The following is a 25,454-nucleotide window of genomic DNA, read 5'->3' on the forward strand; positions in this document are numbered from 1 at the left end:
AAACAAACAAACAAACTAACCAACCAACCAAACAAACAAACAAACAAAAAAACAGTCATCTTAGATATGTACTCGACATCATCAATGGCCAATTAGAGTCTTTGGTCAGGATGAGGCAAACAGCATTCCTCCATGACACCAGGGACTCCGGGCTGTAACAAAACAACCAGATTTCCCAAGGAGCCCTTGTGATCACATTTCAGCAGCTACTCAGTTTCCAACAGGCTGCTCCAAATTAGAAAAGTAGCATTTGCCATTGTGTGGCTCCTGAACTGACAGTTAGCTTTCATAGTAGGAGAGCTGTTACCGGGAATTTAGTTTTCCATTCCCAAAGACTTATCCCCGAACTTGGAGTTGTACCCTGCTAAATGGCTCTCTACCTTGATTGCTCTAGAATCATACACCTTTCTTTTGTGTGTGTGATTTATTTTTATTTTACGTGCATGAATGTTTTGCCTACATGTATGTCTGTGCACAATGTGGTACAGTGCCTGAGAGGTCAGAAAAGGATGCTGGGCCTCCTAACTGGAGTTACAGGTATTTGTCAGCCACCATGTGGGTGCTGGGACTCAAACCTGGGCCCTCTGGAAGAGAAGTTACTGCTTTCAACCACTCAGCCATCTCTCCAATCCCACACATCTATTTCTTTTATTTATTTTCTTCTTCTCCTTCTCCTTCTTCTTCTTCTTCTTCTTCTTCTTCTTCTTCTTCTTCTTCCTCCTCCTCCTCTTCCTCCTCCTCCTCCTCCTCTTCCTCCTCCTCCTCCTCCTCCTCCTCCTCCTCTTCTTCTCCTTCTTCTTCTTTTTTGTTTTGTTTTTCAAGACAGGGCTTCTCTGTGTAACAGCCCTGGCTATCCTGGAACTCACTCTGTAAGCCACGGTGGCCTTGAACTCATAGAGAGTCACCTGTCTCAGCCTCCCAGGTGCTGGGATTAAAGGTGTGCGCCACCACCGACTAGCTCTATTTTTTTATTCTTATTTGAGTCCTCAGCATGCTTTTGTGAAGCTTTGAGTAACCAGTCATTCCTCCAAAAAAGCTAGGCTGACACCCAGGCCAGAAGAACTTGCAAGCATCTGCAGCAGTGGAAAAGTGTGTAAAGGGATGGCACCAGGTTCATGCATTTTTAGTGTAAAAATTCAAATTCTTCTCTGGGAAAACACGACTGATGTATTGCAGAGCAGCAGCCACTGGTTCTTACCTCTATGAAATCCTCAGCCTAAAGAGAGTAAGTTCCTATTTCCTCATGCCTTCTGTACCTTTCTCTGTCCCGCCATATTACTTCCTGGGATTAAAGGCATGTGTGCTTCCCAAGCAAAGGCATGAGATCTCAAGTGTGTGATTAAAGGTGAGTGCCACCACTGCCTGGTTCTGTTTCTCTCCTAGACTGGATCAATCTCTTGTAACCCAGTGTGGCCTTGAACTCCACAGAGATCCAGACAATCTCTGTCTCCTAAATGATAGTGTTAAAGGTATGTGCCACCACTGCCTGACCTCTGTGCCTAATCTAGTGGCTGGCTCTGTCCTCTGATCCTCAGGCAAGTATATTAGGGAACACAATCTATCACCACAGGTGGGACCTGCTTATTCGATGGCTTAGACCAGGAAGCAGAGAGACTTCAGCCCAAAGTAGGCAGAACTTTAGCCCTTATAGCCTGCCCCTATATTAGACAGTGAGGCGCCATGACACAAGAAGGTTCAAAACAGCGCCACCAGCTGGTGACCAAGTGTCCAAATAATAGCAGAGACACATAATCCTCCCTGTGGTCTTCTATCTTTGGCTGTGAGGAACTGTCTGTTAAATAGAAATAGTTTCCATTTGTGGTTCCTAGGAAAACTCTAACTCTGTCACCCCCTGTCGCCACTGACTGTGTTCTCTTTAGACTCCCTCTTCCATCTGGAAGTTTCTCTTGACTGTCCATTGACGCTCTGGGGTTGGACATAACCTCATAGTTCATAGGAAGAAAAATTTAGAGACAGGCTCACTAGTGAAGGATAGATAATTGGATTGGGATGTTCTTCACCCTTTTACATTTCTATCTTCAACGTTCATACTTGAGAACCTTGCAACTGTGACACACACACACACACACACAAACAAACAAAAACAAAAACAAAAACAAAACAAAACAAAAAAACAAAAGGAACCAAACTACATAATGCTTTGAGTAAGTTTATGACTTTGCACTGGGTTATCATCAGAGCTCTCATGGGGCACACGTGCAGGGTAGACACGTTTGTAAGTCAACCCTTCAAAAGCCTTTTTTTTTTTTTTTTTTTGAATTTTTACAATTTTTATTTACTTACTGATTTACTTACTGTGTGAGTATGCACAAGCTTCAGTGCATGTGTGGCGGCGGTCAGAGGACTACATGAAAGAGCTGGTTCTCTCCTTCCATCACATAGGTCCTGGTGATTGAATGCAGTTCATCAGTCTTGGCAGGAAAAAACATTCCCCTCCTGAGCTGTATTATTTGCATCTCTGTAGGAGGAGCCTCCTCATATGTAACCAGGGAGGGTATGAAAAGAACATGTCCAACCCATTTCTCACACACTAAACAGTACTGTCTTGCCTGAGGGCACTCTTCTCAAGTGTTTCTGAGCTCCCCTGCTGCCCCACCCCCAGGAGTATTGATATGTTTTTCTATGTTTTATTTTTCAAGAAGCCACGAGAACAACAGAATGATTGTGATTCAAAAAGTTTTCTCAAATGATATCTGGAGTTTAATTGCCCACAAGGAGTTTTTGGGATACTTTCTTCCCTTTTTGTACATTTGCTTAAACTGTAGTAAAATATGCGTAACAAGGAATTTACCATCTTTACCACGATGAAGATTGCACTTTAGTTAAGCACATTTTCATGCTCACCGTCACTGCCGTCCATCCATAGATGTCTAGTCCTCTGAAACTACAACTCTGCGCCCATTAAATAACTCCCTATTCCTGCCTACCCTGAGCACCAGGTACCCACCTGTCTACCTCCTGAATCACATATAATAGATTTGTGCATCCCTTGGTCTTCTGTGATTAGCTTGTTTCACTTAGCACAGTATCTTCAGGGCATCTCCACATTGCAGTGTGTGTGTGTGTGTGTGTGTGTGTGTGTGTGTGTGTGTGTGTGTGATATGAGTGTACATGCATGTGGAGACCAGAAGTTGAAAGAATCTTCTTCCACCACTCTCTACCTTATTTATTTATTTATTTATTTTGAGATAGGGCTTCTCACTGGTGTGGAACTCACTGATCAGCTGGACAGGTTGGCCAGCAAACCCTACGAATCCTCCTGTCTCTGTCTCCTAGTGCTGGGACCACAGGCACATGCTGCCTGCTGTAAGTGGTTTTCACATGGGTTTTGGGGATCTGAACTCAGGTCCTCATTCCTGTACAGCAAGTACCCTGTTGACTGAGTCCCACAGTCCCTATGTATTTACTTTGAAATGAAGCTTTCTCCTTCTGTCATCTGGTAGGCATCCTTACCAGCAGCTGTCAGCTCTGTTCCCCAGTTCCTAGAACAGCCACTTCCCATTTCTTGCTGCTTTGTAGACTACCTTCCTCCCTGGAACCTCGGCTTAGACTCATGGTCCTCTGGCTATTCTTGCCTTTCCACTCTCTTGAGTGTGTCACTTACAAGTTCAGAGTTTCTTACGGGATAGAGGATTTCAGAGGGTCACTGGGGGAGTGAAGCCCTAAGTGGTCTGCTCTGTGTGTTTGAGACTACATCCACCCTGGATGCAGGGAGCTGTTTCCCTTACCAAAGTAATCAATTGAATCCTATTAATCTTTTCCAGTTGGTGGTATAGACTCTGCTTGCCCCTTTATCACGGAGCTAGTGTTCTGGTCATTCTTGGACTGGAGCTCCAGATGAGACATCTGCAAAGCCCCCAAGGCCAGTGCTCAGGCTGTGACCACTCCCTCCTTTTCCCTGGAAAAGCGCAAGTCAGTTAGCTTAGAATCAAATGATTCTAATCCAATAACTAATGTTTAGCTAATATTTAATTGGCACTCATTGTGTGCTGGTTATTATACTAACCAACGGAATTAAATAGCTTTAGTTGTTATGTTAAAAAAAATTTCAATTTTGTGCCAAGGTTGGGGCATCAATCTTAAGGAGTTGGGGGGGTCACTTGGTCAAGGCCACATCATGAGTTTCGGTGGTAAAATCAGATTTTACTCCATCATCTAGTGATGGAGATAAAACAGTTTGGTACAGTAGAGGAAAAAATTGCCAGCTTTCAGAGGCATTGAAAGCAGAAAGACTAGGAGCATGACAAGTGAGGACCCCTGATGGGAGCGGCGGAGCAGGAAGGAGGAGAGCTGGCAGGTTGCTGGCCTCTGCAACGCCTTAGCCAAGACTGTGTGAGTCACATTCACCTGTGAGACTTACGCTTAGACGTGGGGTTGTACCAGTCCTTATTATGGCCACAGACACTGGAAACTGGGCCCCTAATCATCTACTAACCATTTATAGAAGGGTCCAGAGGCCATGAGCCGCCTCTCAGACTCAGTTTCCCTCTCTATAATACGAAGGGCATTGTATTAGTAGGTTACTGTCACCTTCCTTTTGATGTCTAACTTCTTAGGTTGTAGCTGTAAGTGCAGATGTACGTTTCGGGTGTGACCACCATTTGTGGTCATCAGTGATGCTTAGGAGGTACTGACCTCTTTGAAGACGCCCCATCTCCAGAGTGGAAGACCCAGCTACTGCTGTTAAGAGGCCACGAAAACCTGGTCTTGGACTACTTTTGGGGATATATATATATATATATATGTATATATGTATATATATGTATACACATATACATACATACATATATATGTGTATATATATATGAAAATTCCATATCTCAGGGAAGGTTTAGATTTTCCTAATAAAAAACCCAACTATCTATTAGATTTGTGAATTCATCGTTTTCTTTTGTTTTCCAAGGAAACTTTTTGTTCTTTTCCCAACTCTTTTGGAGAGCCCAGGTGGGAAAGGGGGCTTGGGAAGGGGGCTCTGCTGCCTGTGATGTAGATAGAACGTCACCGTGGGTTGAGGAACTTCCTTGGGTAACGACTTGAATCAAGGCAGAGGAAGTGAACAAAATTCCTTCTAGGAAGCAGTTCCTGGGATTGGGGTATCGCTCAGTTGGCGGAGTTCTGGGTCAGTCCTCAGCTTGGCTTAAGATAGAGTGTGGTGGCACACATCTCAGCATTTGGGAGGTGGAGGCAGGAGGATTAGAAATTCAAGGCCATCCTTGGCTACATAGTAAGTTCAAGGCCCAGAGTACATAAGACCCTGCCTCAAAAACAACAACAAAAACAAAGCAAAAAAAGAAATTTCTCCTCACTATTAACGAGGTGGTTTTGGTTCTGTGATGACATAAACATTCGTTTAGAGACTGAACAGTGCTCAGTGATAAGTAGCTGGTCATTTTCTGCTCTGTGACCTCCTGGTCCAGTACACCAGCCTTGAGTGTCTGCTCTCTTCTCCTTTGGATATTCTGTTTCCTCCTAGGCTATCTGCCCTAGGTTTTTGGCCAAATACAAATCCTGTCCCTTTGTGAAGACCTGATTCAGATCCTGCCTCCTCAGAGGTATCAGTTTTTATTTGTTACCAAAGTTTTTTCACTCGTCACATTTCAATTCAGAGATAGGATTATTTATTATCTTTTAGCCTGTTTGTATTCACCTTTTGTTCCCCACTATAGTCTTATTCTTGGAGATCAGATCCCATGTGCCTTTTAAGACTCAGTTCCAGGATCGGCAAGATATTTGTTGGAGTTAATAGTACTGCCTCTCCCTTTGAGTTGGGTTAAATACATGAAGGTATCCACATAGTACATGATTTGGTGTGTGTGTGTGTGTGTGTGTGTGTGTGTGTGTGTGTGTGTGTGTGTGTGAGAGAGAGAGAGAGAGAGAGAGAGAGAGAGAGAGAGAGAGAGGTGGGGGTTAGGGATTGAACCTAGAACTCTCACTTGTGCTAGGAAAGTGCTTTGTTCTCACAGTCCTAAACGTGATCTTTTTGTTGTTGTTGTTCATTTATTTTTTAAAGCAAGGGGCTGGAGAGATAGCTCCGTGGTTATGAACACTTTTTGCTCTTGCAGAAGATCCCAGCATGCTCTTGGTGGTTCATAACCATTTGTAACTCTAGTTCCTGGGATCCAGCGCCCTCTTTTGACTTCTATGGCTCTATTTAATACGCTTGTAGTACATATGCATACATGCAGGGAAGATACTCATTCACATGGAAAAATACAAATTAAAGAAGCCATAGCAACTGTCATCTTATTTCTCCTGATATGTCTATGCAGTGGTTTGGACATCAGAGGCATTCAGTTGATATTAATAATTAATATTAATTAATTGATATTTTTCCACTGCTAAACCTTGAGGAGTTTAGGTGACTGAGGAATTTGCTAGTTCATATAGGGACTTTCCTGTAGCTGTAATCAGTTGACAGTGACCTAGAAATCTTACCCCCAGAGGTAGATAGATAAGAAAAAATGCCAAGAACATATGTCTGAGGTTATAAAGCAGAATGAATCCTTATTTGTTCAGGAAGAACTTACGAAGGGCATAGTGTGTCACAAACTTTGTTGTGTGCCGGGAGGAGGAAGATTGAGCAGAAACAAAGCTCTTTCTTCAAGACTTTGTTTAGACAGAAGGACAAAGGGCCCTCAGACATGTCATGATACAGAAAGTGCCACACAAGAGACAGGTGAAAACCTCCAGAAGATGTGAAGGATGGAGGCGTTGGCCACTTTGGCAGGTGTGTGGGCGGGGTGAAGGTTGTAATGGGCAGAACTGAGGCTAGAAGGACTGAGTGTGGGAAAGGAGTTGTGGGAAGGAAAATACTTCCTGAATCCGCTCATGGATTTAGAAGTTCATGGACGTCATGAAGAGAAGGGAAGTTTGCAGGACTACTTAAGATCAAATTTTGGGGGGACTTTGTATGTCCCCATGAAAGCATTGGGATGTTATTTTATTGAAAATAGAAGATATAAAGGATACTAAATAGTACAGTTGTAAGTTCTAGTTAGTTTTTGTTTTTCATGACAGGGTTTCTCTGTGTAACCTTGGCTGTCCTTTGTGGAACTCACTTTGTAGACCAGGCTGCCCTCAAACTCACAAAGATCTACCTGCCTCTGCTTCCGGAGGGCTGGGAATAAAAATGAGTGCCCCCTGCCCCAGCTCAAATTAATATTTTAAAGAGAGAACTTGAAGAGTGGATTCAAAAATGGCGGATGGAGGAGGAACGCACCATTAGAAAGTCAGCTGTGCCCTGTCACCCCAGTGTCGGTCACTGCAGGGGAAAGTCCATCTTTTTGCCTCTCCACACCCTCCTTCCTTCCCCTTCCCATCCCAAAGCTTTTCCTGATGTTGCCACTTGCCCCCGTGAACACACATTCCCTTTGTTCACCCAGCTTCGATCCCTTGCAAAGCGCTGATGTTATGCCATCTGGCAATCTGTGAATTTTTTAGTAGCCTGGATGTTGGTGAGAAAGCAGAGACTCCAAGTCTAGTATTCAAACCATTTGTAAGTAATTCTTTAGACAATGGGAGGAAAAGCCAACCTGGTCCTCCATCAGGAGCCTTCATTCCTTCCAAAGGTTTGCTTAATCTCCCCCATCAATTTCCAGTGAAATCTCTCCAGTCCGGCCCACTGGCTGCATGGATTCATTCAGAACAGGCAGGTTTTTTTTTTTTTTTTTTGCTTCAGATTCTTTTCTTATAAGATTCTATGATGTGATCAAATAGAAATGTTGTCAAGAAAGAGATGAGTCAGGATGAGTAAGAGAATAGGGCTCTGAAACTGGGCTGTGTGACCAAAAAGAAATCTGTATTTGTTTCTAGAAAATGTGTCTCTTCTCCAACTTCTCTACCTGGCTAACAACAGAAGTTGTGGACCTTGAAAGGATTATGATAAAGATAGCTGGGAATAGAGCCCAGTAGTAGAGTGCTTGCTTAGCATGGGTAAGGCCTCAAGTTCAACAGTCCCTCTCCCCAACCCCCAGCCCCATACATTGTGGCAAGATCACAGACTTACATTTCAGGGAAACTTTAGAACTTCTAGCCATTGTGTGTGTGTGTGTGTATGTGTGTGTGTGTGTCTTTATTTGTGTATATCTGTGTTTGTCTATATGAGTATATGCCTCATATGTGTAAGTAATTGTGGGGACCAGAAGAGGGTGTTGGATTGAAGCTGCCCAAGGTGGATACTAGAATCAAATTCGTGTCTTCTCAAAGTGCAGAAAACATTCGGTGCTGAGCCATCTCTCTAGCCTGCTTTTATCTTTATATGTGGGTAAATGGGCCTGAGTAAGTTCTTTTGGGTCTATTTTTGACTCTGCCAAGAAACTGACAGGTCACATGGTTGGGAAATGAGACATGCATGCCAAGGAGATGAGAAACATGTTGTCTATGTGACTCTGGGACTTGAGGACCTACCTACTAGGACTTGAAAGACTGTGTTCACGTTGATCAAAATCTTGTATGAGGTTTTGTTTCTTCATTGATCTGGAGCTAAAACTGGAGGCTCATTTCTCAGAAAGGAAGTTAGGGGGTGAGAACTTAATGTCTATGAGGTGGTTAGTATTTTTTTTTTTGGTCAGCTTGACACAAGCTAGAGTCATCTGAGGTGAGGGAACCTCAGCTAGAAAATGCCTCTATATAAGACTGGCAAGCCTATGGGGTATTTTCTTGATGAATGTAGGAGGGCTCAGCCCACTGTGGGCAGTGCCATCCTTACGCAGGTGACTGTAGGGTTTATAAGGAAGCACAGAGGAGCAGGCGAATAAGGGACATTCCCCTATGGCTTCTGCTTTAGCTCCTTCCTTGAGTTCTTACTTTCCTCGGTGATGTGGTGCGCCTTGAAGGTCAATCCTAAGAAGAAGTAAACCCTTTGCTTCCCAAGTTGCTTTTGGTCCTGGTCTTTATTACAGTGATGGAAATTCTAAGATAAGGTATTTGCATTCATCAATTGAACGACAGGACTCCTGGAAGGTTTTGTTCTAGACTCAAAGTTTCTATCACAGATACACTTTTATCTTCTCCCTCAAGATTACCAGGAAGGCAGAACTGGGGGAAGGGGGCAGCCCAGCAGCTTCTCCCTTATTACAAGACCTAGTGAGAAGAGATAAGGAATTCTTCATCCACAGATACAGTGGCAGGGGTGGAGACATGTGCAGGGAGGGTTCCACTGAGTGCAGGCAGGTACTTCAAGGACAGCAGCTGTGTTTTAGGAGGCCCATATGATGCCGGGACTTTTTCAAAGGACAGCTCATGGGGCAGTGGTGAGAGGAGGCTGGAACCACTCTAGCTTCTAATGCTCTCAGACCTGATCCCTCCAGGAGAACCCTGAGATGGGTCTCTATGGAAACATGGTGAGCTGCAGCTGCATGAATGCAGAGGGCTTTTCTCAGTTAATTCACAGGTGTACATGGCTAATTTTAAACCACCTATTGGCACTGTCACCGCATATTTCAAGGGAGAAAACCCATCTATAGATAGGTCAAAGACTCATCTGGATCTCCAGGTCCCAGAACAAAGCTGAGGTGACCTGCGTAAGGAGGGGGACCAGGAAAGCACTGAGCTCCTTGAGTATCAAATTATAATCCTGATTATAAAACTTCCAACTGGACTGGAGGGCCAGGGTGTGCACCACTTTCTAAGGAGGCACCACAGGGCAGAGTCAGCATAATAAAGAATGTTCTACGTAGCCAGTTTCTTCTATGTTCAAGAATATCGCTTCTATCCTAGGCAAAAAACATTTTCTTAGTTCAGAAAAACTAAGCACAGTTCAATACAGATTTAGAACACGTGGGCTGAGGGCTTAAAGTGACAATTGGTCTTACAGTATGGGAATGACCAGAGTAAACTTTGGCACCAGAACTGGTTTGAAGCCTCCTCTGCCATTCATTCACTCATTCATTCATTCATTCATTCATTCATTCATATTTCCTTATTCTCATATAGACTTGCAAATAAAACTATAGGATACCCAGGTAGATTTGACTATTATTTTTAAAAAGATTTATTTATTCATGTATTTTTATATATACACCAGAAGAAGGAATCTGATCCCATTACAGATGGCTGTGAGCCACCATGTGGTTGCTGGGAATTGAACTCAGGACCTCTGGAAGATCAGTCAAGTGCTCTTAACCACTGAGCCATCTCTCCAGCCCTAGACTTGACTGTTCTATGAGTAGGAATTTTTTTTTTTTTTAAAGTGTAAGTATATCTCAATCAGACTGAAATTTCAGATAAACAATGAGGATTTTTCTTCAGTGTAAGTGTGACTCACACAACATCCTTGGGAAAGACTTACCCGAAAAATGATCTATTTGTTGTTTATTTTAAATTCAACAATTAAGCAGGCATCATGTATTTTATCCAGTAACTCTAACAGAATCCATTTTATCTGAAGACTAGGAAAGCCATGTATGCTTCCCCGTGTCTGTGGGGGAGGCAGGATGACACATGACTGTTCCCAGAGCCTCTAAAACTCTTTTAAGTGTTTTTTTTCTCTCTGTTTGTGACTAGCCACCTTTACCTTGTATTTATATAGGAGTTGATTCACCCTCGGGTGATTTATTTAAAGGGGGGGAGAGGACAGGATTCAAGTTTAGAAGTCCCTCCCCACCTCCCCTCTCCTATTCCCGTCCCCCCTCTAACTCCTTTCCTCAGTTTCTTGTTCTGGGCAGACTGGTTCCTCCCCTGCCCCCACCTCCAGCCTCTTCCCTCCTTTTCTGTCACGTCTTGGTGCCTTGTCTCATGCTGTCTAGACCCTGTTTTATGGACTTGTCACCTTTCCTGGATTGCTTTTGTTTAGTCCCCTGTCTACTTGGCCAGCCGGCATTCTGACTTCTCTAAAAGCCTTTGTTCCCCGTTCCCTGGGTCTCCTTCTTCAGTGCTTCCCACATGTGGGATTGTTTAGGCTCTGGTGATAAACGGCACAGACTAAGAGGTAAGGAAGCGCCACTCTTGCCTGCTCCGTCCCGGCTGACGTTTGAACAAGAGCCAGGCTTGACTTCTGTTTAATGCTCGGTCCACTTGATGGTCATCTAAGTCAGCCCAGAGTGCTGGACACATCGGAGCAGCCAGATGTTAAGTCACAGGAGGAGGAGGAGTCGTCACCCTTTCCACCCAGCTCCAGATCATACAGTGAACTTGGAAAATCTGGCTGAGTGTTTGATGCCATGCAGAAGAAGGGGTAGGTGGCAGAGTTAAGACAAAACGAAACAAAAACCTCTGCTTCTCTGCCCTCATCCCCACCCCCCACTCTCCCCTCTGTTCCCTTGTCCTCCTGCCTTCTGTTTTAGGATTCCTCTTGCTGTTTCTCCAACTGTGCCTCCTTTCTGGTGGCAGATGTTACCTTAAGTCCCACTCTGACAGTCAGCAATGTTTCTGTTAAGGGGTTGGGCACATGGCTCAGTGGTAGAGTGCTCGCTGAACTTGTACGGAATCCTGGGTTTTCCTGCACATAGTGCTGCATAAACCCGACATAATGGCAAGGCTTTCATTCCCAGCACTGGAGAGGGAGAGACACGAAGATCAGGCGTTCAAGGTCATAGTCAGCTGCCTGACCCGTTTGAGACCAGCCTGAGCTATGTGAGACCCTGTTTCAAGATAAAAGGATTGAAGAGGCAGCTTAGTTGGTAGCACAGTTGCCTAGAAACACTTGTGTTGGCTACCTGCACCTTGATGCCTTTCCCTACACCTTCCTTTTCTTCCTTCCATTCCCTCGTGAGGAATGAGATGCTGGCTTCGCTGCAGGAGTCCTGATTATGACTCCAGGGTGCTCACTTTCTTTTCCAGTGGTGTCCATTGGGCTTGTAAATGGTATTGGATCAGTGAGCCTATAATGAGACCCCTAAACCTAAACAGTGGAGGTCTGTGGGGACCTTCTTGTTCATAAAGCTTTGTCCCTGGGGAGGGATAGAGTCATTAGGTGTGCACTGTGTTTAATATTTGGTCATGACAGGAAGCAATCATTTTCTATTTTTATGGTGGCCTTGGAGTTTTTTGACTTAAAGCAATTGTCTAATTCCCATCAGTGAGACTGAGAGTAAATGAACTAGACAGTGAGGAAAGCCTTGTAGGGTTTCGGTTGGGGTAAACCTTCCTTCATGCCCTTCCTCTACCCCTGGGCGGTACCCACACTCTGATGACTGACTCTTGCCTACCAACAGGGGCTCCAACTTTTTTAAAATTGATGCTGCCCTCAACACAGTTGCTTCCCCGATTCTTGACATTTACCCCCTTCCCCATTAAAGCAGGTATTCTGAGGTATGATATCCATTCTAACGGTACCAGACTTAATCCAGCATGAACAACAAGGCCCCAAGTTGAGACGTGAGGCTTCCCCATCTCATAGAGATAGAGCTAACTTTGGCCTCGTAACTTTTAGAAGCTCAGGTGACATAGTAAGCCAGGGTCCTTGAAGAACACAGGAGAAAGAGCTGACGGGGAGTTGCATGGAGCTAGGCAGACCTGGCTGGAACGCAGAGGCACTGGCAAGGCCATCTAGAAGTAGACTTAGCTGTTCCAGCCACATCTGTATGTTGATTGGAACCAACAGGTCACCCCAGAGGCCACAGGCCAACAAAACATCAAAATGAGGATGCTAGCCTGCTCTGGCAATAGGATTTATAGTTTCATTGTGCCAAGATTCTCTGAAGTCAGTTCTAAGGCCAACAAGGGGTTGAACATGCATTTTGCCTGAGAATATCTCAGTGTTTTCAGAATTCTCTCCCCTTCTAGGGAACTGAAAATGGGGCTTCTGAGACACACTTCTCGGGAAAGTCACCATTTACCATTTGTTTTGGATTTTGCCAGCTGAGCAAAACTGTCATGCCTGGGCTGTGGGGTTGGTTAACTCTCAGCTGTCAATCAAATGCGATGACCTTGGGAAAGAATACTGAGTGCTCCTTGGCATTTGATGTTGCCTGACTTGTTGCGTGTTAGAGAGTTCCAGGGACACTTAGGAAACCTTGGCCTAGAGGCTGAAATCCCAGCTTAGGAAGTCTGGAGAAGGATCTCTCCATGCTGACAGTCATGCACGCCTCATCTCTGAGGGGCTCTAAGCCAAAGGATGACAACTCTTGCCAGGGTTTCTGCTTCTTCACCACGAACTCTTAATACATACCCGTGTGGTGACTCAAGTACATTGAGTGTGGAAGGAGATGCTGCATTTCTGTCAGGAGGACTAAAAAGAAAACAAGGTACGGGGTTTACCCGTCGGGGTCCTCTTCAGTCTCTAAGCACACCGGAAGTACTTCAGACCGCACTTCCTGCCTTTCCTCATGGCGCTTTCTTCTCTTTGTTGGTTTTGTCTTTCTCTCTACTCTTTTCTACTATTTTTTCATTCCCATTCAGCATTACGTGGGGCTTTCCTGTCTCTACCGTCTGTCTTTCCCTCACGGAGTCACAGTGGACGTGTCTGAGAGCAGACGATGAACACGGTTAACCTCGCTTCGGTTTTTCCATTCCTCTCAATGGTTCGTGTGTTTGCTCCTGTGAAAGAATAAAGGAAGAAGAAAAGGAAGAAGAGGAAGAAGGAAAAAAAACTTTCCCAACCTACGAGTTCCGTTGTCTCCCTAGGGAATCCTTGTTTGAATCTTTGCTGTAAGATTTTTTTTTTCCCTCTCTCTATGAAGTACCAAAGAAATAATTGCCTTATCGTTAACAAACAGAACCTGGCTCTTATCACCCCGCACCCCAGAGCCTTGGTGCGAAAGTTAGGCTGTGCCAAGTGCATGCATTAACCTGATACGCAAAACCCCCTTTCAAAGCCGGTCCTTGGAGGATGCTCATTGAGGGCGTTTTTGTCGAGAGGTGGCACAGAAAACCACTTCTTATGGTGCTGGGTGCCAAAAGAGATTGGCTGGCGTTTACACCCCTTACAACAAAAAAGAGTGCATTTCTCTTTGAGGAACATTTTCAGATTGTTGTAATTGTCACTGGCAATGAGCGATCCTTGGAACTTGAGTCTTACTGTGGCCTCACTGGAGGTTTAACGCTTCCTTTGGCACAGGGGAATTTTGGGTTCTGTGGGTGAGCTGCGGCCTGTGAAAGCGAACGGATCATGAACAGGACTGGTCTGACTGCCCACTTGGCCCCGTGAAAGGAGGTGACACGGCTTGGAACCCCAGGCTAGGCAGTCAGTGTGGACTCTGGGTTGTTTTTGGAGCCACAGCGGCCTCCCCTGAGGGCTCATTTGAATCTGCTAATAGCCCCTGGGCTCTGACCTGTTTGTGTTGTGTTTTATAAAGAGCCACCCTGTTCCTCTGGAACCCGAATAGGCTGTGATGTCTTTCCCCCACTAGATTGATGGTGTCATTTGTAGGAAAACCCATTGTGGAAGCTGGCCTCTTTCTGTTATGATCTATTGGATCAGTACAACCTCTGGTACCATTTGGATCTTTCAACAAGGTAGATGTAGAGACCACAGGGCCACGTGTGCTTCAGGGTCAGCTTGAAAAAAATTTTTGCCCCTATTGTGGCTTTTTTTGTTAATACAAAATAAGTAAATAAATAAATAAAGCCCACAGCAAACCCTAAAAAAGATATATGATGTTCCATCCGCACCAGATATGACAGCAACTCTCCAAAGATCCTCAGGGAAGCTTTTGTTTGGGGTGGGAGAGATCTTTCGCTGAAGCGTTTCCCAGCATTCCTTCCAAACATCTGGCTCTCTCATTTTCTCTCTGACTTCTGTGTCTTAAAAAAAAAAAATAACTCCACTACTGTCATTATTTTTTATTATTTTTAACCATTTCACTAAATGTGCTGAATGGTGATCTCTCATGACATCTTGTCTAAAACTTGTTTGACCTTCAGAAGTGATGACCTTAACCAGTTTTTATTGGCAAATGTCCTGACTTTATTACTCAAGAGACAGTTTATTTTTGTTCCAGAGAGAGAGAGAGAGAAAGAGAGAGTGTGAGAGAGAGACAGAGAGAGACAGAGACAGAGAGAGCGAGCTTGCTTTTCTAGAGATCAAAGAGAGGAGTGAGGCGGCTCATCAATCCATTTTGATGCTGGAGCAAACCTTTTCTTCTTCTCCACCCAGTTTTCGTATTATTCCCAACATCCTTATAAATAAACAGGGAGCCCTAGGCACACCCCCTACAGCCACGTGTCCTTCTGAAAGCAACTGGGTCCTTTTCTGTCGGCAGTTTGAGATTGTCCAGTGCAACTATTGAGTCATTTTCTCTTGATTAGCATAAAGGCCACATGACTAAATGGGAGCCAGGGATGGGTGGATGAAGCTAGGGGGATGCTCTGAGTTTTAGCTAGCCTGGACAAAGGTCTGAATTAGAAGGACCAACCAAAGACTGCTATTTATCCTTTGGACAGTCCCCACCCCTGCTCCCTATCACTAAATGAATAAGCAGGCTGAGCAGTGTGTAGTTAGTGCACACTGGCTAAACAGACTCCCAGGTGGAATGAGTATAAATACATTGCTCCTCTTAGCTGGGGTTGGGGGAAGATACTGAAGAGTAGATAGGAACTGGGCTGCCTCCCTCCCCATGTACCAAAAGGCCTGTTTTGGTTTTCTGGAATTATGAATCTCAAAGACCTTCCACCATCAGGAAAAGAGAAGGAACATTCTGATGTAGCCTTTGACCTGGAAATGGAATAATCCCCTTCCAGGTGTGTTGGGAAGACTATTAGTGCTGCAATGTGGAGCATCTCTTTTGGTACAGTCTAGTGAGGCTAGAGAATGAGGCTTCCTTTGATGGCCAAGGTCGGAAAGACATGTAGTGTAGATAGGGGCATGCCAATCCAGAGCTAGGACCTGCTGTCTACCACTGGCAGACATGCTCCTGTTGTTGCTGGCTCAGGGTCCCACGGGTGGAGGATTTGCCGTGCACACAAGAGCTGTGATGAGCTCAGCCAAGGACTTGACCAAGTAAAGCTTTAGAAGCAAGCAGCCTCCTTCCCAGGTATGTGGGACTAAGGAGGGAATCTCCTTTCTATTTATAGTTAAAGGTCTGTCTCGATAAAGTATCAACAAATCACATTGTGGCAAGAATGGTTGCTTTATCAGTGACAGGCTCAGATTTATTCTTCATGTTACCTCCTCCCTGTCAACCCTACCATGTATCTTTGCCGGCACATGACCTTAAGTTATTGAAGGCAGGTGACTCTATTGATTCGGTTGCCTAATCAACTACCTCATCAACCCAAAATGTGTAGTAAGTACTCGGGAAGGCTCAGTGCTATGGCTCTTCTGTGAGACCAGAAACATGCCAGCTTCTGGCTAAGGGTGGGAGGGCAAGGCTCTGTGGCTGATAGAGGTGAGTGTGTATGCGTGTGCCTGCATACGTGTGTGTAGTTCAGAGGCCAACAGAGTCTCTTGGTAGGACATGGGGCTTGTGCATTAGGCAAACTGGACAATGACCCTAAGGGAACCCTCTGTGTCCACTTGCTCAGTACAGTGACTGCAAGTGTGCACTGCCGTGCTTAGCTTTTTTTTTTTTTTTTTACATAGTTGCCAGGGATCAAACACAGGTTCTCATGCTTCTATTATATGACAAGCTCTCACCCTACCCACTGAGCCATCTCCCCCACCCCACATGTTCTGAATCCAATCCAGAGTTATCTGGGGCTTTAAGAGCTCTCAAGACACCTCACATACTTTTGAGGTTCCAATTTAGTCATTAGTCCTGGGAGCTTCGTGGATATTGTTGCTGGATTATTTTTCTTCTGTGGTCAGTTTTATTTTCCTGACCCACCCATCACAAAACAGAGGTCAGGGCAGCATGACCTTTCCCTGGTGGAATGGACTGCTCACGGAGTCACATGGCCAAGTTTGTATCCGGGGGTCCACATTTGTTTCTTCCCTCTTTTAATCAGAATGCTCATTTAATTCTATCCCAGCACCTGTTCAGCAATTAACACCCTCCGATTTGCATCTTACCCTGACATTTGCTATCTTTCCAATTAGTTTTTATATCAGTATAATTAGGTAGGGTTATTACAGTGCGTCAAGCAGGGTCATGGTTATTCCCAAGCCTTTAAGCGCTTCCCCAGATTTGTTTAGGGAAAGCCACTAAGGGCAAACAGTGATTAGGATCACTGTTTTTCTTCTTCATTCAGATCAGGAGAAAACTGTTTCCCCATGTGGCTCATGAAAGATCAGGGAAATATGTCAACCTATAAGAATTAGTATTATGTAGTTCATGACTTTTGGGCAAATTTACAGAGGATTATAAACAAGGTACATGAGGTGGCTATACCACAGGCATTTCCTAGGCAGGGGCCAAGGCAAGGTCCTCCCTTCACCTGCTTTGGGCATCAGGGGCAAGGACAGAAGGAAAATGTCAGGGCAAATGGAAACTTCTGAGGTCAACTTGTCAATGTGTGCATGCATAGACTTGCAGGGGGCATGTGAGGAGAGGGAGATATATTTTTTTCCCCTAATCACGCAAGAGGATTAGAAAGGGCAATTCCAAAACTCAGCTAGTCTCTCTATTCTGGCTTCAGCTCAATTTTGTAATTTTTAAAATCCACTTTGAGGGTATGGAAGAAACCAACCCCCAAATGTCTACCAACACAAAGTCAAGTTGGGGTGGAGGCTTTGGTGGTGCCATCGGTGCATCTACTAATCAGATTCTGGATACTGACCAATGCTTGGTACTCTCTGTAGGCAACCCACAATATGGGTTGGAGGGAGTGTGAAGAATGAAAGCTCAGCTTTAAATTATATTCCAATCTAGTAACATATTGCCCTAAAATATCTCATAATGTGTATGATATTTCTTCATATATGTCAATATCAAATTCCTAGACTATTCTCATGAGTATATGTATATTACTTAATTGTGTAGGTCAAATTCCATTTCACACCACACTGTAATTTTGTAATTTTTTTTGTTTTTTTGTTTTATGAGACAGGGTTTCTCTATAGTAGTTTTGGTACCTGTCCTAGATCTCACGCTGTAGATCAGGCTGGCCTCGAACTCACAGAGATTTGCCTGGCTCTGCCTTCCAAGTGCTAGGATTAAAGGCATGTGCCACCACCACCCAGCTGAAATTTTGGAATCTTTAGAGTTGCTAATCATTGGGAACAGTTGAGAACTTTGCAGTCTTTTGGATAAGCATATGTTTGGAGGACCTGTCTTCTATTTCCAGGGCTCAAAGGCAAGAGGCTGCTGAATCTGGAGATGTCATAGCTATATCGGGGGCTGAGTCTGCTACAGTTTGTTGGAGAAACAATGTCATGATTGATGGGGGATGTAATAATGCCACAGTCCTTGGGGAGAGAATTTTACACTGTCTGATTTCGTTTCGACACGATTTTCTTTTACCTGCATTCAGGATTGCCTAGTCTTATCTTGCAGTGGCTTGCTTTGATGTTTTTTAATAGTGAGTAGAAATGTGATTTTCAGGTAGCACTTATCAGAAAATGCAGGGACTCAAAATGGTCCTGAATGGAGCACATCTGTTTATTATTTGAGTGTGTGTGGGTGTCGGAAGTGAGACATCCAAGTTCTGACTGGGATTGCTCTGAAGCTTCTAGCCCTGAGAAAGACAGGAAAGTGAGTAGCTGGTGAGAGAGAAAGAGGGATGGTAGACCCACGTAACACAGCGGATGCGGCTTCCCCACCAACTTGATGTTTCTTCCTCAACGTCTTAACATAGCATAGACGTTCAGCAGCTATCACCTACAGCAGTGTTAAACCCTTGGGCTCACAGGGGTAAAGTGGGTGAGAGAAGGAACAGAAAAGGGTGTGGCAGAACGTGGACTGGTCTGGGAGAGAAAGGAAGAGAGACACAACTGTCTTTCCTTCCACCGTGACTGCAGTGGTAAACGTGAGCAGGAAATCTCATTAGTTTCTTGAGTTTACTGTGTAACTGGGACACTGCATTTTGGTGTGATGTATTAGCCCAGTGTCTTTTGGGTCTCTATTTCAACACCACTTCAGTGACGTACTAACTAATCCAGCACTTCCCAACCCCCTTCCTGACTTTACAGTTTTCAACACTTAAATAATTATTTTTAGTCATGTGTATGTATGTGTGTCTGTGTGTGGGTATATGCATGTGAGTGCAGTTCCCTCAGAGGCCAGAGGCATCGAGTCCTCTGGAGCTGGAGTTACAGGTTATAAGCCACTAGATATGGGTTCTGAGAGCTGAGCTTGGGTCCTCTGGGAGAGAAGTAAGTGCTCTTAACTAATGAGTCTTGTCTCTGGCTTCCCTTTCTTCCCTTCTTTTTTTGAGACAGGGTCTCCCTGTGTAGACCTAGACCTGACTATATAGACTAGGCTGGCTTCGAACTCACAGGGGTTCACCTGCCTCTGCATCCTGAGTGCCTGGCTCAGACTTGAAAAAAAGAATCAACCAACTGAATATGCATATATTTTACTAACTTACTCCTTGTCTGTTTTCTCTCCCTGACTCTCATCACTGAGCTGTGAGAGGACAGTGACTCTGGCTATCCTGGACATCTAGAATAATATGGGACAGCATAGGTATCAGCGACATTTGCAGAATGGGTAAATAACAGAAGACCAGTACCACGGAGCACGATTTCTCAGCAAAAGTCAGAGGCACAGGGCTTCTCTGAACTCACAAGGCAAGGAGGCAGGGACATTTCTTCTCATCTTAAGCTTCATCAGCAACACTAGTCAGGAATCTGGCAAGCACCCCAAATGTGGAAAATGTCTCAAAGCCATAGTGTACATGGGGACATAGGTCAGGCACAGAGAGGGTAGCTACGCCCATTGGTGGAAATGTCACAACCTTGTCTTTGACTTTTAGACCATGCTTCATCTTAGTCGAGTTCAACTGGGAATGGAAACATGGTAGGAAAGGGGCTTGAGTCACATGAAAGCATAGTGCTGGGAGGAGAGGATGAGTGGAGGGGAGAGGAGAGGAGGGAGGGAAGGGGAGGAGAGAGAGGGGGGGGGAAAGAGGGGGGGGAATGAGCACAGTAAATATCAAACATTTTTCACTGTTTTTTGAGACAGGTTCATGTAGTCCAGGGTAGCCTCAAAACTCACTCTATAACCAAGGATGACCTTGAACATTTTTAACACTGAGTGCCGAGACTGTAAGCAAGTGCCACCACATCTGGCTTATGCAGTGCTAGGGATGCAACGGTGGGCTTCCTGCACACTAGCCAAGCACCCTGCCTGCTCAGCTGCACCCCACAACTCTCAGACTTTTCATGGAAAGATTCAGAAAGTTCCCCGGGTATTTTCGGTTAGTTATCTCTGGCTACATTTTACTTCGTATTGCTTCAAATCTCTATTTTCATATACGTTAAAATACAATTGCTGTAACGTTCCTAGCAAGAGCGACGTCAACTTTAGCACTCGTATTTATATCTACCGGAAAACAGGGCAGCCTTATAGGGAAAGGAAGTTTGGGAGTGGGTCTATGGCTTCTCCTCTCTCCACCCTTTAACTTCAAGTACAAACTTAAAGTCCCATTCCTTTAGCCAGAAGCAGTGACCCAAGACCTCTAGGAAAATGATATGCTTGCAAAGATGTGGAAGGAGCAGAAAAATAAACAGGCTCCAAGTTCCCTGCTCAGTCCAGCTTGTGAAGGTGATGAAGTCGCTTTCTTCACTTGCTCCTGAGGCTTCAGCTCCCCGGGGTTCCCTTTGCAAAGTTCCCACAGTAAGGTGAGACAGAGCGACCCCCTGAGGACAGGGCTTGGAGAGTGACCCTTGCCTAGGCATCTGTTTATCATTGATGCCACAAAGCTTCCAGCCACACATATGTCCCAGAAACAGGATAAGACGTAACTTTAAGAAACAAAACAAAACCCACCACCCAAACGCCTAACAAATGTTACTCCCTTTCAAAGATTGCTACTGTGCTTGGAGGCTCCTACTGGGGCAGGACACAGACTGAGCTTGGTTCTGGCAGGGGTCCTTTGACGGGTGGTACTGTCCCATGCATTCTCATGTGTCCGTTTATTAAAGACTTGCTCAGAGGGTGAGCGTCATGCTAGAAGATGCCTTTGTCTTTGCCTTTGCTGTGTGTGACATCAAGAAGAGGAATATCAGATTATTTATCATTTTTTTTGCCCGTGTTTATTTATTTATTATTGCCAGGGTCCAAGAATTCAAATGGTGAGAAGTAATCTGGAGAGATGTATTTATGGAAACTAGTATAGATAAGGACAGCATTTAAGCACCAGCTGTCTGTCGGTCTGTCTGTCTATCCTCCCCTCCTTCCTTTTGTGTGTATTTGCTCGCATAAGATACATATGCAAGATACATGGAGAGCGAAGCGGACAGGTTAATTTTATGCATGGACCCATAGGCACGTGGAAGTTTCTGGAACGCACAGGTAAAGAGCGGCCCACGGATGCCTACTTGAGTCCACAGCGGATGCTTCTGACATCTCCGCAGGCATCAGGGCGTGTTTTCAGCAGTGCTGTGCCCTCGGATACGGAGAAGGCATTCCAAGATGTCATAAATAAATAAATAACATTTGCCGTTGTTTATAAATCAATTAATTTGTAAGTTGAAAGGTCACGCAAAATATTTAGAGCTCTCGGAGGCAGCTCTCAAGCTGCACCACGGCGGCCGGGCAGCAGCTGTCAGAATCCTGCTCTCTCTCCTGCACTCAGTCCCACGTCGCTGGGTATTTTCTACTGGGAACGGGTGACCGCTTGATTAGTCGCTACTGGGTTTTGTTCAAGGGAGGGCTCTGCATGGTTGCATTTTAACACCTTCTCCACTAAGCAGGAGGCCAGCACAGGGTGCTAAATTCCTGTCTGTGGCTGTCTGTGAAATAAATCTGTGTTGTGCCGTTCCAAGCTGTCAGCAGTGGTTCGCCCTGATGGGCCCCTGAAAGAAGTTTCCTTTTGGTCTGTGAAACAGTGAGCAGCCACTAGGGAGCTGTCTTTAGCTCAGATTTCAGAGTTAGCTCATTAGACCAATAACAGTGGGCAACTCTCTTAAACATAGTCACAAAGTTATATTAGAAGAGGGAAAATCGCCACAGCCGTACAAGTGCCAATATTTGGTTCCCTTCCTCCACAGCCTCCACTGGAGACAGGGGGGGCTTCATGACCTTAGGATCCCTTTTCTTCTGGGTCTCCCTGCTTTTTTTTTTTTCTGATGTGCAGCCTATCTCTGAGACGAGTTTATTTGCAAATATAGTCTCTTTCCGTGTCCTGGCTAGGCAGTATCTCTGATCCATTTTCTCCATTTCTCCTTAATGGGAGTCTCAGCCAACAGTATCTGCAGTCGAGGGCGTCCAATAAGATGATTATTCCATGTTCTGGCTTTTCTTCTTGTTCTTCAAATGCATGTTTTCCCTCTTGGCTTAGGAAGTCAGCAATCTCCACAGATATTTATGTGAAATTCATGAAATGAAGCCAGGAACTAAATTTCTGAGTGGGGTGTTTCCCTGTAAACCAATTTGGTTCTCTCCTCCATACTTAACGAGTTTAGCCCGTTGATTTTCAAACATTTTTGAATCTCTGCTTCTCTCAGTCACAATTGTTACGGGCATCATCACCAGACTAGAAGATACCTCATTGATATTATTTGTAAAGAATCTCGGAAACTTTTGATTTAGGACGTAGTTAGTGTCTCTCAGACAACCCACAGCTGGCAGAGGCAGCACTCAGGAGTATCAGAATCCAGGAATCCAGTGTTTCACATTGTTTAGCGATCTAGCGATGCCTACCATTGACACAATTGTTTCTGTGTTAAAGGCTTCAAAATAAAACTAAAAAATCTTTTTTTTTTTTTTTTTTTTTGGCTGATGGGTACTAAGTATGTGCTTCCTCTCTGCCTCTTGTGGTTATTTATCACTGTGACCTGGGATCTGATTTGTGTCTGGCAATGCCAGTTTTTTAGTTCCGAATAGATCTGCTGAAGAATTCCCTGGTGCTCTTTTCTACAGCACACTGAATACATTCATACTTGGCTTCAGCTCAAAGGTGATTCTATTCTTTGTGTGTGTGTGTGGGGGGAACCAAAAAACAAAAATCCACAACTTGGGCAAACTATGCTGAGCCATTGTGAAGTATTCAAGGAACAGGAAAGAAAGAGCAAAAAGCTTTTTTTCTTCTTTTATGACAAATTCAAATTCCCATTTCATGTTTTTTTTTCCCTTCTTTTGCTTCCACTCACGGGTAACTTAAAAATGGCTGAAGTTGAAATTTTCCATGTGTCCAGGGAAAGCTCCTGGGACTACTGAGGATATGTAGGCAGGAAGCACTTCAGAGTGTGTCAGCAATCCAAAAATTGTTTTCAGTTTTTAAGCATGCTATATTAAAAAAAATCACAAGCATTTTGGCGTAAAAGCTCTAGATCTACAACTTCATCCATATATACTGTGTGCTATTGTTCTTAATTTTTCTCACTTTAAATAGATTGTGGGAAGTTGAAAAATCTGACCAAGACTAGCTTGGTTGTTCTTGGGGTAGCCAATAAACTATACATTTCCATATAGAGTAACTTCCTATGCTCTTTCCAGTTTAGTTTCTAAGAAAACAAATGTCCAGGATGGGAAGAGCAGAGCCGATAAGATGCTGTGGATTTAATATTGGTGTTAAAATTTCACTTAGGGAAAAAAATCAAGTCTCGATTCATACTTAGTTGATTTTTAAACAGGCGATTTGTTTATAAATTCATTTATCTTAATGTTTTGCTGGCTCACATGTAGGCTGATGGGCTGGATGCCCCTGTGAGGTCCCTGGTTACCCTAGACTGTCTCACAGTAGCACCAGCAGACTGGCTTTTTGGTCTTGATCCGTTGCTGGAACATAAATTTAATGGCCATGGAACATGACCTTTCTCAGCTAACACTTTCACAATGGTAAAGACAGAGCATGTTTTGCAGTATTGTTGCTCAAATGCAGAAGGGGAAGGGTATAAAGTGGGATCCAGGAACCAGAAGGAAGAAATGTGAGCATGGCCACGTTAGGGACCTCGTGATTTTCCACAGAGTTCTTGAGCGTATAAACTAGGAGAGGAGAGTATGTTGTAAATACTACTTGGTAAAAATAGACCTGCAACTGGGTGTCACTTCAGTCCATCTTGTATGCTATTGGTGAAAGCTAATATTGACCTCAAAGATCTCCCAGGCCCTGCTGGTCATGATGATTACATTGGAATTTGGGACAGAGTGTCCCAAGTGCATTCAAATATTAGCCTCTGTGAACAGCCCAAATGTAGGACGTTTGAAACTGTTTCACGTGGAAACTATGCAGCCATGTCTTCCTTTGCAGGGAAAACTGCTGAGTTATCTGGTAAGATTATTGTTGTTATTATTATTATTATTATTATTATTATTATTATTATTTAGAAAATTATATAATTTTCAAATTATACAAGGCTAGGCTTGATGTGTAGTTGGGAGCTGCTTTCTCTATGGTGTGTGTGTGTGTGTGTGTATGTGTATACTTGCAAAAGCTGCAAGTATATGGGAAAGTGATGATTTTTTTTAGGGGTCCAAGATCTAAGTGAGATCTGGGGTCCCAGTACAATCTCAGTGTTCAGCCCAGCTCCCACACTGTGGCTCCATGGTGTGCTGTCCTATTAGGTCTTAGGCTTTTCTGGAGCCCTGGGCTGACCTTCTCAGAGCACACTGGACTTGTACTTCTGTCTCCTCGTGTTTCACTTGCCATCCATCTCTTGACCACACCTGCTTTGAGTTTATAAACATTCTAAACTTTTTATAAATGAGCTCTGGATTAGCTACTTTTCAACAGACAACTCCAAGGAAGTTGACAACAAATCTTATCCCATGGTAGAGGACCACGGAGGGAAGCAAACACCATCTCTGGTTTCTGAACAGAGGCTGATAGAGACCACAGTGGTATGTATGCCCTGACCTTCATTTAAGGTCGTGGAGTGAGGCAAAGCAGAAGCCTGGACACAGCCGGGTGATTTCTCTACTGACCAGCGCTCTCACCCCTGCTCTGTTTGCTCCAATAACACATCAGAGCTGAGGCACTGGACCTGGAGCTCAGTGGAGAAGATATGTTCCTAGCATGCACAGAGTCCTGGCTTCCATCCCTAACACCAAATGAAACCGAGCATGCTAGTGCACGGCTTGGAACCTCAGACTCATGTAGAGAGGAGGCCAGAAGTTCAAGGTTATCCTCAGCTGCATAGTGAGTTCAAGGTCAGCCTGGGCTACCTGAGACCCTGTCTCAAAAATAAACAATAAGATGAAATGTTGAGACGTGTGGGAGAAGTGTCTAGATCACAGGAGAAACCTTCACCAAAGAGGCCGCAGATCTCTCTGATATTTCTTAAGACAATCAATGTCTTTGTGTTACGGTGCCTACAGGCACCTGCTACTTCAGGGGAACAAGAAGGACATAATCATCCCCTCTTATGAGGAGGCACACATTTCCTCTCATGTTCAGGTGAAGAAACGGGAACTTTCTGATAGCAGCAACATCAGACTGGGGAGAGGAAAGTGTACACCTAGTGGATCTTGTGTTGCTCCCTCTGCAGAGTCCCATGACCTCCAAAGGGAAAT

At 44.4% G+C, this 25,454-nt stretch overlaps 1 protein-coding gene across 1 annotated transcript in view; it reads left to right on the plus strand.

The window, feature by feature from the left end:
• The window catches only part of Ebf2 (EBF transcription factor 2), a 197,322-nt gene that overhangs the window by 15,064 nt on the left and 156,804 nt on the right, over window positions 1–25,454 (plus strand). The gene's annotated exons all lie outside the window — the stretch shown is intronic.

This window comes from Onychomys torridus, chromosome 9 (genome assembly GCF_903995425.1).
Source record: "Onychomys torridus chromosome 9, mOncTor1.1, whole genome shotgun sequence".
Classification (NCBI taxonomy): domain Eukaryota; kingdom Metazoa; phylum Chordata; class Mammalia; order Rodentia; family Cricetidae; genus Onychomys; species Onychomys torridus.